We start from the raw sequence: 13506 nt of genomic DNA, 5'->3' as shown, positions 1-13506 counted from the left end.
CAGCTCCCTCGGCCTGTAAAGCAAGATGAGCACTGCAACCCCACAGTTGTTCGGGACTGGACTTAATAGTCAGGGGTCCCTTTACCTTTATCTTTAAGTTGATATAGCTGGATGTTGAGGGAAAAGAGCTTTTGGGATGGGGGGTAGATATAGGGAGAAAAGTATATGATTTAAAACAGTGAGGAAGAAAGGCTGATTTAAATTGAAATAGTTTCCTATTTCTATTTCATATATTTCGTAAACAGTGTTGGAAATCTGACCACTCAAGCCATGTTAATTTGCAATGAAATAGAATATTATTTCATTCCTACGTTGTTGTTGTTTGTCTGACTGAACACAGGTTGAATAATTTCTTTTTTTAAAAAAAGCTATAGAGTGAATGTCTTAAAAATATTCTCCTACATATGTTTCTCATGACCAGGTATCAGATCATTTGTGAAGTTAAATATAGGAATACAGGACCTGGGTTGTTGTTCTCCTGTTCCTCCTCCTAGTTTTTCTCCTTTCTGCTTCACTTTTCCTTGGGCCCAGCCACACCTTTCCAAAAACAAAGTTGTGAACAAAACTGTAATGGCAATGAAATTAAATGCATGGGATGAGGGGGGACTTGTTTGACAGTATTATATGTGAAAAGAATCTTGGGATTGTACAATGTGATGCAAAAAAGGCTAATGCAATTTTTAGCTGCATTAATATGAACCATAGTTTCTTAGGTCACAACAAGTAATAGATTATTATCATCATCATCATCATCATCATCATCATCATCATCACGGGCCTTTTCCCCTCCTTTGTTGGATTTTTAAAATTGCAGTACATTTTTGATAATATAAGTCACCTCAAGGCATCAAGCAATTGAAATGAGTAATAGCAGCGATGATGATGAAATTCTGAAAAATTATGATGAAATCCATAGCAATAACAGCTCAACTTTATCCTACAGTAGCTTAACCTCTCATTAAATACTGGGTCCAGTTCTGGGTGCTGCAGTTTGAGAAGGAAGTAGGCTGCTTGCACACCATACACGGTGGTACCTCGGGTTCCAGGCGCTTCAGGTTACAGACTTCGCTAACCCAGAAATAGTACCTTGGGTTAAGAACTTTGCTTCAGGATGAAAACAGAAATCGTGTAGTGGCAGCGGAAGGCCCCATTAGCTAAAGTGGTACCTCAGGTGTTAAGAACAGTTTCAGGTTAAGAACAGACCTCCAGAATGAATTAAGTTCTTAACCCGAGGTACCACTGTATTTAAAGCATGTGACTTCCCCCCAAAATTCCGAGAAACTGAGTTTCCATCTCGCAGAACTATGATTTCCAGCATGCTTAGCAAACTACATTTCTCATGATTCCTTGGGGGAAGTCACATGCTTTAAATGTTTGGTGGCCTTATAGAAATTGGAATGGGTTCAGAAGAGGGAAAACAAGGATGGTATGGAAAACAAGTCCTATTAGGAAAGGTTGAAATAATTGGATACACTCAGAAAGTGCGTCATTCCAGTTCCGTGACATTTCCTTACCTGGTAATTTTTGTGTATTTTATGTGATCTTTCACATGACATAAAATCCACTTATGGAAAGCTAGCGGAATCAAGCTTAGCAATCATTTTCCTGTTAATTGATTCCAGGAAAAATCCATTTGTAACCCCATTAGCTTGGGAAATTGCAGGAGTTTTAGGCTCCTGCAATTTCGCCATGGTTTTCAAAGGTCTTGACATGACAAAATTTGGAGCACTATTTGAACATGTAGTTCTTTCCTGTTCTTTTTCTGGGTGAATCATAGGGGGGTACAGAAGTGTACATGCGCACAGAGGGCGGTGCCATGTCCAGCAATGCCTGTTTGTTGTGTCACTTCGTGCCTTCTGGTGTGAACGAAACGTGAAAGGTGGTGGTGGTATGTTGATCAGAAAGCCATAACCCAGAAAGAAAGAAAGAGCCATAACCCAGCAGCTAATGCAGCATAAAATGGATATCTGAAACTGGGATATTGTAACCAGGAAAAATAATGCAATAATCCCCTCATCTGCTTGCACCTTTATTCTCCAGAAAACAGAACTAGAGCTAATGTGTTAATGTTACAGGAGGGTAGAATTTGGGAGGAGAAGCTTGACTATGGAACCAGTTGTCTAAAGGGGTGAGCTCTGTGAGGTCGTCTCCAGGTTGACTCTGGAGAATTGGAAAATCAATTGAGGATGCCTTTCCTCTGAGTTTCCTTCTTCAAGCAGAGAGATTTGGACTGTAAAATGACCTACAGGGTGGCCTTTTATTGGTGGCTCCCTGCTTGTGGGTTACCTCTCCATGGGATGTTTGACTGGTGCCATCATCCTTAAATAACTTTAGGTGCCAGGCAAAAACTTATTTTTCACCAGGCCTTTGATTCTTAACTATCTGTGATGCCCTTAGTTGGGTGGAATGTTTTAACCCTGCCCTAAAAAGATAAAGGTAAAGGGACCCCTGACCATTAGTTCCAGTCATGGCCGACTCTGGGGTTGCGGTGCTCATCTCGCTTTATTGGACGAGGGAGCCGGTGCACAGCTTCCGGGTCATGTGGCCAGCATGACTAAGCCGCTTCTGGTGAACCAGAGCAGCACATGGAAACGCCGTTTACCTTCCTGCCGGAGTGGTACCTATTGATCTACTTGCACTTTGACGTGCTTTCGAACTGCTAGGTTGGCAGGAGCAGGGACTGAGCAACGGGAGCTCACCCCGTCACGGGGATTCGAACCGCCAACCTTCTGATCGGCAAGTCCTAGGCTCTGTGGTTTAACCCACAGCGCTATCCGCGTTTTAGAGTTTAACTCTAAAACTAGGATTTTAATGTACGTGTTTGTTTAATATATATTGTAAGTCACTTTGAGTAACTTTGGTAGTGAAAGCGACCAATACACTTAAGTAATAGTAATAGCATTTTTCAGTTTCCCCCCTTGAGTTTTAATAATGACAGGTAGGTACTGATAAAAGAAATGAAAGAAAAATTCAGGTTAGTTTCTAAAAAAATAAAAAAGATTAGTTGTCACTATTGTCAATGAAGAAATATAGGACGCAGCTCTGTGACTTTATAAATAATATAACATTCTATCACAATACTTTGTGTCAACACTTTTTTTCTCTTCTTCCTTCAAATTTTTAACTAATAACTTAGTTTTGTTTAAATTAAATCCTGCCACTTCCCCAAATTCTTGAATCTTTTCTATAACTCTAGGGAGAGAGTTTTTTGGATCCTCCACCGTAATTACTAAATCACCAGCATAAGCTTTCAATTTCAATTTATTTTTTCCAGTTTTTATCCCTGTGATCTTGTTATCTGCTCTTCTATTTCTTGCAAGTACTTCCAGGACCAGAATAAACAACAGCGGTGATAACGGGCATCCTTGTCTAGTTCCTTTTTGTATCTTACATTCATTTGTTATCACCTGATTTACAATTAGCTTAGCACCTTGTTTACTTGTATTTCTTAAAAAAAATTAAATCCACAATTAATTTCTTCAACCAATATTTTCATAAAATCCCAAGAAACATTGTCGAAGGCTTTTTCAGCATCTATAAACATCATTGCTGCCCCCCCCCCCATTTTTTACCTCCAGGTATTCTATTACATTCAGAATATTCTCTTTCATTTGTCTACCTGGAAGGAATTCTGCCTGATCTTGATGTATATACTCACTTAATATTTTTTTCATTCTGGTAGCTAAAATGTTTGCATTCCACCCAAATAATTTATAATCATTATTTAATAGAGAAATAGGCATATAATTTTTTATTTGCAACAAATCTGAATCTTGCTTTTGGAATTACTGTAATACAAGCTTCTTTCCATGTTTCTGGGATTTCACCTGTTTTTAAAATCTCATTCACCACATCTTTCAATGGGTTTACCAATTGTTCACTTAATTTTTAATAATATTTTGCCGTTAGTCCATCTGGTCCTGGAGACTTGCCTCTTTTTGTCCAATTAATTGCCTCTAGTACTTCTTGAGCTGTTATTTGAGTATTTAAAATCACCATTTTTTCTTCTCTTATTTTTGGCAGATTACTATTTTTTATATATTCCTCTATTTTACAATTTTTTTTCCTTTCTTATACAATTCTGAGAAATACTTTACAAATGCTGCTCTTATTTCCTTTGTCTTATCTGTAATCTTTCCGTTTATATTAATTTTATTTATGGAGTTTTTTGTTCACTTTTTTTTCAGCTGCCGTGCTAGCAGTTTTCCTGATTTATTGGCATTTTCAAAAGATTTCTGTTTCATTCTTTTTATCTTCCAGCTAATTTCTTCATTAACTATCATAGAGTATTGGGTTTGTAATATTCTAATTGCCTGCTTGACTGACTATTAGCTTTTTTTGACAATTGTTTCTCCTTTTCCATAATTTCATCTAAGATCTCTTTTTTCTTTTTTTCTTTCAATGAATTTTCCTTTTGAATGAATTTTGTTGTACAGTAGTACCTTGGGTTAAGTACTTAATTCGTTCTGGAGGTCCGTTTTTAACCTGAAACTGTTCTTAACCTGAAGCACCACTTTAGCTAATGGGGCCTCCAGCTGCTGCCGTGCCGCCGGAGCACGATTTCTGTTCTCATCCTGAAGCAAAGTTCTTAACCTGACGTACTATTTCTGGGTTAGCGGAGTCTGTAACCTGAAGCATATGTAACCTGAAGTGTATGTAACCCGAGGTACCACTGTATATAAGTGTTTTTACTTTCTACTCTGCCAAAGTATCAATCTGTCAAATTCTGTCCAGCTGGCAATTTGAATCTTACCTTTATCCAAGGACAACTTGACACAGTTGTAGCCAATATGTATCCAAGAGAAAGAGTCTCTCAAAAGTCCAAAGTCAAACTGTTACAAAATCTCCATAGCTGCAAATACTATGCTCTGCTCCCATTCACAAAAAGTCCCCTTGCAGAGGACAATTTAAACCTGGTTTCTTCTCTTATTCTTATTTGGTTATTACCTCTTAATTGAAAGATCCACTTCTTATGGTGGCAGTGTGTGGCTCCGGCTGTTGAGTTCGCTGGAGCCGTGAGTGGACTCAAGCCTCTTCCTTTCCCCTGCTCAAAAACGGCAGCCGGGGGATCAGGGCTGGTGGGTTTGCACACTCTCCTGGACCTCTGGAGTACCCACTCTTTTGTGGGGAGTTTTTTTTGGGGGGGCACCTAGTCCTGGCGTGCACCCCCAAGGCTCTATCAGCCTGAACAGTGTCGTCTTTTAGACAGACGACACATGGAGCGCACCACCATTGCCTCCGCAGCAAACCGGAAGGTCAATTTACAAAGTCTTGGAATACCAATCCATAACACCTGTAGCACCCATATTGCTGAACTATATGTCACTTATCTTAAAGGAAGAATACAAGGAATATATATCCTTGTCAGTGGCTCAAAATTGGAATGTTGGTGGCTCAAAACTGGAAAGTTACATTACTCTTATTGGAAATAATGGCTTAATAAAGTTTGAGACTTGGTCATAATGGCAAAAATAGCTGAGCATTGCAGCTGACTATAGAAATTAATTCTGGGGAAACTGGTTACTCCATATACAATATTGTCAAGAGAACAATTACTTCCTGCAAAAGCAAATTCAAGTAGGGTTCTGTTTGTTTTGAATTTTGAAAGTTTATGTTAAGCCATATTTTTTGCAGAATATTATGATCTGAAGTAATTTTATCTGGGCCGAGTTTTCTGGTGGTGGTTAATCATTGTCAAATGATTAAATTTAAAAAGTTCAGAAATTAATGGATCTAAGTCAGTCAAGTGCATTATTTTCAGTGGGTCTACGCTGAGTAAGACTAGCATTGGCTGCAACCCACAGTTAGCCACCTGCAGGTTAAACCCACTTAAATTACTGGGCATGGCTTACGTAGGTATGATAATTTCACTCTATGGTGAAATTACCCTATGGTAACAACTGGTTGAAGCAAGGTTTAAAAGCTAACTGGGCAGGCTTCAGAATATGAGATGAAAATGAAATTCAGGTAGAGTTCAAATATTCATACTCTTGTTTTTAATTGTTTTCCTAAGTCACTTGGAGTTTATGGACCGAATTCAAGGTGCGCATGTTAGTGTTTAAAGCCTTAAATGATTTAGGCCCCAAATATCTGAAAGACCGTCTCCTACACTAGAATGTTAAGATTGTCAGAGGGGGCCCTCTTGGTAGTTCCACCACCCTCAGAGATGACGGTGGGGTGTGTGTTCCCCAGGAGAAGGCCTTCTCTGTTGTAGCCCCTAAATTGTGGAGCTCCCTTCTCACACAGGTTCATCTGGCACCTTCATTATACAGCTTCCGGTGAATTCTGAAGGGACACCCCATTAACATTGGTTTTTTACACTTGAGTATATTTTTAGGGACACGGGTGGCTCTGTGGGTTCAACCACAGAGCCTAGGGCTTGCCAATCAGAAGGTCGGCAGTTCGAATCCCCGTGGCGGGGTTAGCTCCTGTTGCTCAGTCCCTTCTCCTGCCAACCAAGCAGTTTGAAAGAACGTCAAAGTGCAAGTAGATAAATAGGTACCGCTCTGGTGGGAAAGTAAACGGCGTTTCTGTGCGCTGCTCTGGTTCTCCAGAAGTGGCTTAGTCATGCTGGCCACATGACCCGGAAGCTGTACGCCGGCTCCCTCGGCCAGTAAAGCGAGATGAGTGCCGCAACCCCAGAGTCGGTCACGACTGGACGTAATGGTTAGGGGTCCCTTTACCTTTACCTATGTTTTTAGGACCCACCTTATCCTTGTGATGGGAAGTTGTTTTAAACTGGTTTTAGTTTTGTAACAGACACTAGGACATTCACACCGGCTTATTTATTCTGAATGTTTGCAAGTCATGCCCGTAAAGGTTTGATGAGGACAATGACTAGGACATTAAAGTAAAGGGTGGGATAATAATAATAATAATAATAATAATAATAATAATAATAATAATAATATGTAACAAGATGATGATTGTGTCCATCAATTTCTGTTAGATTGCGCTGAGTAAGGCACATGTGAAAAATGGTGATGTTCCCTGATTCACTCAAGGTGAGTCTCCTGAATAGCCAGTCTTGCCAAGATTATCACTCTGAGCAAGACAGGATAATAGGGTGCTTAAAACACCTAAGGAGAAAGGGAAAGTGGTAAATAGGCTAGGCGATGCCTTGTCTTCAGTCATTACTTGTCTAATATGGACCATTGGAGGCTTGTGGCCTTTTCTGCAGTCCCTTAACTCCTTTAGCTGCTCATTATCCAGTTGATGACAATCTTAAATTCTTACGTTATAGCTCTGAGGACTGTAATTACGAGTGGTGATGAGTCCTCTTTATGCCAGGAGGGCTTTAAAAAAAATGTCTTGAAAACAGGAGCTGTAGTCATCTCCCTGGCAATTTTATCTCCCTCTTACACTCCCCATCCTTTTGCTTTATGTTCCAGGAGAAAAGGTCAGTCTATCTTGCTAGCATTCCCTAGCTCAGAGTGTTCCAACACAGAACCTTCCTCTTAAAGTACTTCTGGTTCTCTAACCTTGTTCAGTGCCATGGATGAATATTTAGGGGGGAAATGTTGCAAGAGAAAGGGCTGAAACTTTTGAAAGCTTTGCTTCTCTCTTGTTCCAGGGACACATTATCTGTATGCTCCTTGATGATTTTTACATGTTCCTTGATGACTTTACGTTGAAAACTGCCCTGAAATCTATAGATGAAGGGCGCTACAAAATTTTAATAATAATGATTTTCATCAGAAATATGTAAAAACAGGGAGATGTCTGCAACAGAAAGACATTTATGTGAGGGAGGCATGCTTTTTGTTTGCCTACTGAAGGGAGCTAAACAAGGATGCTAATAAATGCACATGCAACACATAATTATTCTGAATAAATCCAGTCTTTGGCTAGCAGCCTGCAGGAAAGTGACCCCAAATTCACACTTAAACAACTTTATTAAGGGATTATGATTCCTGCCGTGATTCCTACGTCATGGAGAGTGGGCTTAGTTCACTGCTGGAGCTCATGCTAAAGGCCTCGGGCTCAGTGCCTACCACTTTCGGGTACTCCTGGGAAAAACTTCTGTCTGCAGCTCTGGAGCACCACTGCAAGGCAGCATGGGAAGTCCTGAGCATGAGGGACCTCATGGCCTGACTCAGTCTAAGGCAACCTCCTCAGTTTCCATTTAGATACAGCGCTTTATTTGCCACCAAGACGACTGAACTTGTATTTTTAGGTCAAGGACAACAGTTCTGTCTTAGAACATGTCTATTGGCATGCAGGAGGACCTAGGCAGTGTTTCTCAAACTTGGGTCCCCAGCTGTTGTACTACAACTCCCATCATCCCTGACCACTTATCCTGCTAGCTAGGGATGATGGGAGTTATTGTCCCAAAACAGGTTTGAGAAACACTGACCTAGGGTCACTCCTTGGCATCTCCTAGGTAGGGCTGGGAAAGACTCCTGTCTAGAACCCCAGAGAAGCACTCCTGATCACTGTAGACTTGTGCTTCTCAAGATCCACCCCCCATGGTCCGCTTGAAAATTGCTAATGGTATTGCTTGACCATATAGTGTTTTTTCTGCCTCTTGGAGCAATTGTAATACACTGTGCTAGATGCTGTATGAATTTTAATTTGTATTGCTTTATTTCATTACAATTTGCCTTCCACAGAATTCAAATTGTAATACACTCCAGAACGAATTAAGTTCTTAACCTGAGGTACCACTGTGCAATACAAGAAATGCAAGAAACAATAGAAATATAATTAAAACAGATATTAATATTTTAATGCAAGGTGGTCTACAGACCATGGTTTGGGAACCTCTGGACTGAACAATACTGAAGTAGATAAGCCAGTGGTCTGACTAGGTATAAGGTAGCTTCCAAAATGGAAAAGCTGTCTGTTACAGTACACAAGGAAACTCCTTGGTAGCCCCATAATGTGTTATTACAATAAAACACTGCCCATTTTTATCCAGCTGCTAGCCTATGCACGTGTGCTTTAAGCACATAAGAGCCTGTTGGATAAAGCTGGATCTATGAGGTCCAGGATCCTGTTCTCTCAGTGGACATTCAGGTACTTATGGGAAGCCTGAAAGCAGGACTCAAAGAGCAATAGCACTCTCCCCACTTACAAATCTCAGCAACTGTCATTCATTACATCCTCTGACAGTGGAGTGAGGAAATCTTCTCATTGGACTTTACTCAGGCTACCTTCATTGGAAGCAGTGTTAGAAACTGGGAGATGAAACTAGGTGCCATGTGGCTCCTGGGACCCGGGGCTTGGCAGTGAGTTGCAAAAAGGACTCACTGATGAATGCGTTGTTGTGGTGCTGGGGAGCTCCACCCCCATGACTACTGTGTCCTAAAATCTCCATGAAAACAAAAATGTTCTGCATATTGAAAACTCATCTAAGCTGATTAATTTGTTTACTCCTATGATCCTCTCCTACACATGCCTTTTTTTCTGAAACCCATTTGCCCTTCGGATGTTGATGCTTGCAAAATGCTGCCCTTGGTTGAAAAGATGGAAGCTGCACATTGAAAACGCGCTCTCGCTGTAAGCGATGATTTATATTTCAGCAGAATTAAGCCTCGGTAGGGTCAAAGAGGACCCACTGATCTTTCCTTTATAATCCATCTATAGATGAAGAAGGGATGGGTGGAAGGGGTTGAGCCTGTTGTGAAAGTGATATGCCTTCTCAAGTTGGAATTTGCACAAAGCAGTGACAGACTAAATAGGAATCCTTAAAACTACACAGTGCCAAATCTAGACATAAAAGAGATAATGTTCTTGGGACCAGCCCAGATGCTTGAGGTGAAGGACAAGATGGTGTCCACAGTTCCATGTATAGAAGCCAGCTAGCCTAGGTCCCATCTGCGCCATATTTTTAAAGCCATTGTAAACAGTCGACTTCCCCCAAAGTATCATGCGTACTGTAGCTTGTTGATAGTGGTGTGAGTTGTTAAAAAAGGTAAAAGTAAAGGGACCCCTGACAATTGAGTCCAGTTGCAGACGACTCTGGGGTTGCGGCGCTCATCTTGCTTTACTGGCCGAGGGAGCCGGCGTTTGTCCGCAGACAGTTTTTCTGGGTCGTGTGGCCCACATGACTAAGCCGCTTCTGGTGAACCAGAGCAGCGCACGGAAACGCTGTTTACCTTCCTGCCGGAGTGGTACCTATTTATCTACTTGCACTTTGACATGCTTTCAAACTGCTAGGTTGGCAGGAGCAGGGACGGAGCAATGGGAGCTAACCCTGTCGCAGGGATTGACCTTCTGATTGGCAAGCCCAAGAGGCTCAGTGGTTTAGACCACAGCACCACCCTGGTGTGAGTTGTTAGGAGACTCCTATTCCCCTTATGGAGCTATAGTTCCCTAGGAAGAGGGATTGATTCCTAAACTTGTTTGTTTACTTTTGCAAAAAGTGTAAGTCCAAGGGAACAGCATCTTGCAAAATAAAACCATGCTGGATGATGGAAATAGCTTCCCCAGACAATATTTTTCTAGTCTACTTTGCACCAGGTGCTATCTGTAAAGTGACATAAGATCATTTGTTCAGAGATATGCTGTTGAAAAGTGGCAAACACCTGAAAGTGACCTCAAAACTTTAAGCAAGCTGAATTGCATGCTCTTGGGTTTTGTTTTGTTTTTAATACTGTTTCCCTCTCCCTCCCTCTTAAAGAATTACAAATCTATGTTGTCATAGAAACTACAGAGGTTGATTGAAACACCTGAATTTAGAATCTTTTTTTGGGGGGGGGGGTGGGACCATAAAGAAAGACCCACCGTCTTAAGTCACAGAGAAAGCTGGCTTGATTTATATGACCGATGCTCTTATTTTTACACAGGAAGAATATGTATTGGCATTTTGTTGGGGGGGGGGGAGTTGACTTTGACCTCAAATGTCTGAGCTTTTCCGTTTTCATTTGAGGCTCCAGAAATAACCTTGATTTGGTTCAGGGATAAAGAGCATAGTGGAATTAATTTGTTTTAGCCTTCCTCACTCAGGGAAGAATGCATATTGTGTAATTAACTTGAATGGGTTTTGTTTCTTGACAAGCTTTGTCTTCGTGTGTAATTATAAGTGTGCATCACAATTTGGTTGCCTACTTTTTTTTAAGATGCATTTTAGGGTCTGTGGGGGGTATGAGAACCAAATACTCTATAATGTGTATAAAACTACCCCTCCCAACTCTTTGCAAGGAATACTGTCTCTCCTGTTCCTTCAATTTCCTTCCTCCTTTTTTTCCTCTCTGACTGGTAATGCAATCATTGGGCCTCTGGGGGCATTGTGAGATTGCACTACAGAGCATGCTCCTGAGCACCTACTGTGGCTTTGGTTGGAACGCGTGGAGGGAGTAGATTAGGCCTCTGAAACGCCTTGACAAGAATCCCAGAGGCCTGCACAGACAGACTTGAGGTATGAGCACTTCCAAGTTATATTTTAAAGGGCTGGTTTCTCCCTCTCTGTCTCCCCCACCCTTGTCCTTGGGAGGGTATTTCGGAAGGAAATGCCTCTGTACTGGAATAACTCTAGCAGCAAAGCAGTGCCTTTCTGTTATCAGATCCTTTTATCTACTCTGCTGGAAGGGGGTCCTTGTAGCCTGGAACCTTTTCCATTTGCACTGAATGGCAGAGCTGGCTCTGAATTATGAGGCATGCTTCTATTTTACTTGAAGGCAAGCTGCTCTTGCAAACGTTTATGGAGTCATGCCTCAAAGCAGGCAAAACCATGCTCAAAGCAGCAAGTTGGTTGCTGCTGCTGCTGTTCTGTCTGCCCAGCTTTTCTCATTCTTTGCTATAACCTTTTCCTTGTCCATTGCAAATTACATTGTTCTCAACCTTTTGTGTAAGGGGCAGCAAGAATGTATTTTGAGAGCTCCAAAGAGTAAATAGCACAAGATAACTAAAACCAACCAGCCAGACAAACAAACTAGGGCTCTAGGGGATTTTGTGGCTACTTTATTAGACATGTTGCTTTTTAATGCAGGATTTCGAAATAATTGCTTTAACTGGACCTTATCCCTTCAAAATGGCTTCTGTGTATTAATTTTAAAAGTATAAATGGTCTTCTGTTTTACTCAAACAATAATTCCAAATATGCCCAGTATTGGAGATGGAGCAGCAAGCTCTTAAGGTGCCAAACATTTTTATTTGAAGTTGGTTTATTATCCTGGATGAGGTTTGCAAGACTACTTTCTTTTGTATGGTAAATAGTTTTCCTTGCATAAAGGTAAATAAAAGGTAAATTGTGTGTACAATGACTTTTAATGGGCCTGTCTTGGCTTTGATTTCCTGATTGTATTGATAGAAGTGTGGTTCACTTGAAGTTAGAATCTGTTATGTTTAGAAAACAATTCTAAATGTACCTGGCTTTGAAGTCGAAGAGGACCTAGTTTAGAGCTGAGCAATGTTGCCACCAAGTCATCTCTGCCTTTTATAGTGTTCACAGTTGATTGTATTTCCGTCACACTTAAAATTGAGGCTATTTTAGGCTGGCAGGCCCAGGTGAAACTAACACTTTTAAAAACCCATGTGCTCCTCTGGATCATCTGGGTTAATGGTTTTCTGCAGGGTTTCTGTGCAACACGGCTGGGAAAGCACAAAATAAGGAGGTAAATTCACTAGAACTGGCCAGGCACTTGTGACTGGCTGTCCATTCACAAATCCAGCCTTTGAAGTGTTTGGTTTCAGCCTTTTGTTTTACTTTCATGAGTCTCCCAGGTGCCTGCCACCATAATTAGGTCAATCACCTTTGGATAACATACTGTGGTTACAATAAGGTGAAATAGAAGTAACTGTGCTTTCATTTTGTTCCTTGTTGAAACAGGCCTCAGCCTCTGGCATCCATCTTGGAAAAACAGCCTGAGTGCTGGAGCTTGTTCTGTTTTAACTTCCTAGACAAAATTATTCACCTCTTCGCCTGCTGTGTTGCATTCTTCACCCTTTAGCTGATAACAGGTATACATGCATGAATTAGAGGAGCCTGGGGGGAGTGGAGAACAAGAGACAAAATGAATAGAGTATAAATGAACTCACTATATGCTGCTGTACTTGCAAAATCCATTAAAAAAATGCCTGCCTTATATAACAGAAAACTATAGTGTTTATAAATCCATTCCTTCTCTAGGTTTGGGTTTGGAATAGTGTAGTACAGGCTTTGCCAACCCAGTGCCCTCCTGATGTTTCAGACTACAACTCCCTTCAACTCATGCAAGCAGCAGTCTTCTGCAAAATAACACAAAACCCTCTTCCTCATAGCACATACGCACTGGAGTACAATGCTGTCAGATATTTATTCTCTTATTCAGAAGACCTATAAACCTCTTGATCAAAAAAGCTCCCTAAACAGTGTGCAAATAAGATTGGAGATAAACCGCAGCTGAAATCCATAGTCTTGATTGAAAGCGTATAGACATAATACCATCATCATTAAAAACAAACATATATTAAAACCTCTCATTTGATAACTTGTTAGCCACAAAAGTGGTCTTGACTATTGTTATAGGACCTGACATCTGCAAAGGACCATGGTCAGAATTGAGAACATTAACGATCTCAACA

At 40.9% G+C, this 13506-nt stretch overlaps 1 protein-coding gene across 12 annotated transcripts in view; it reads left to right on the top strand.

Moving 5' to 3' along the window:
• Positions 1 to 13506, top strand: part of EHMT1 (euchromatic histone lysine methyltransferase 1) — a 143102-nt gene that overhangs the window by 13461 nt on the left and 116135 nt on the right. For 2 of the 12 annotated variants that reach the window (XM_083721608.1, XM_083721620.1), the window contains exon 1: positions 11230 to 11362. The exons of 8 other annotated variants lie outside the window; for them this stretch is intronic. The gene's annotated coding sequence lies outside the window, so the exon portion shown is untranslated. Of the gene's footprint in view, positions 1 to 11229; positions 11363 to 13506 lie in introns of those variants that run through there. 2 more of the 12 variants (XM_083721602.1, XM_083721613.1) reach the window with 2 other exon arrangements.

The sequence above is a fragment of the Podarcis gaigeae genome, assembly GCF_964106915.1.
Source record: "Podarcis gaigeae genome assembly, chromosome: Z".
In the NCBI taxonomy this organism is placed as follows: Eukaryota; Metazoa; Chordata; class Lepidosauria; order Squamata; family Lacertidae; genus Podarcis; species Podarcis gaigeae.
The sequence above is the reverse complement of the archived record's forward strand: the minus strand, read 5'-3'. Positions and strand labels throughout refer to the sequence as shown.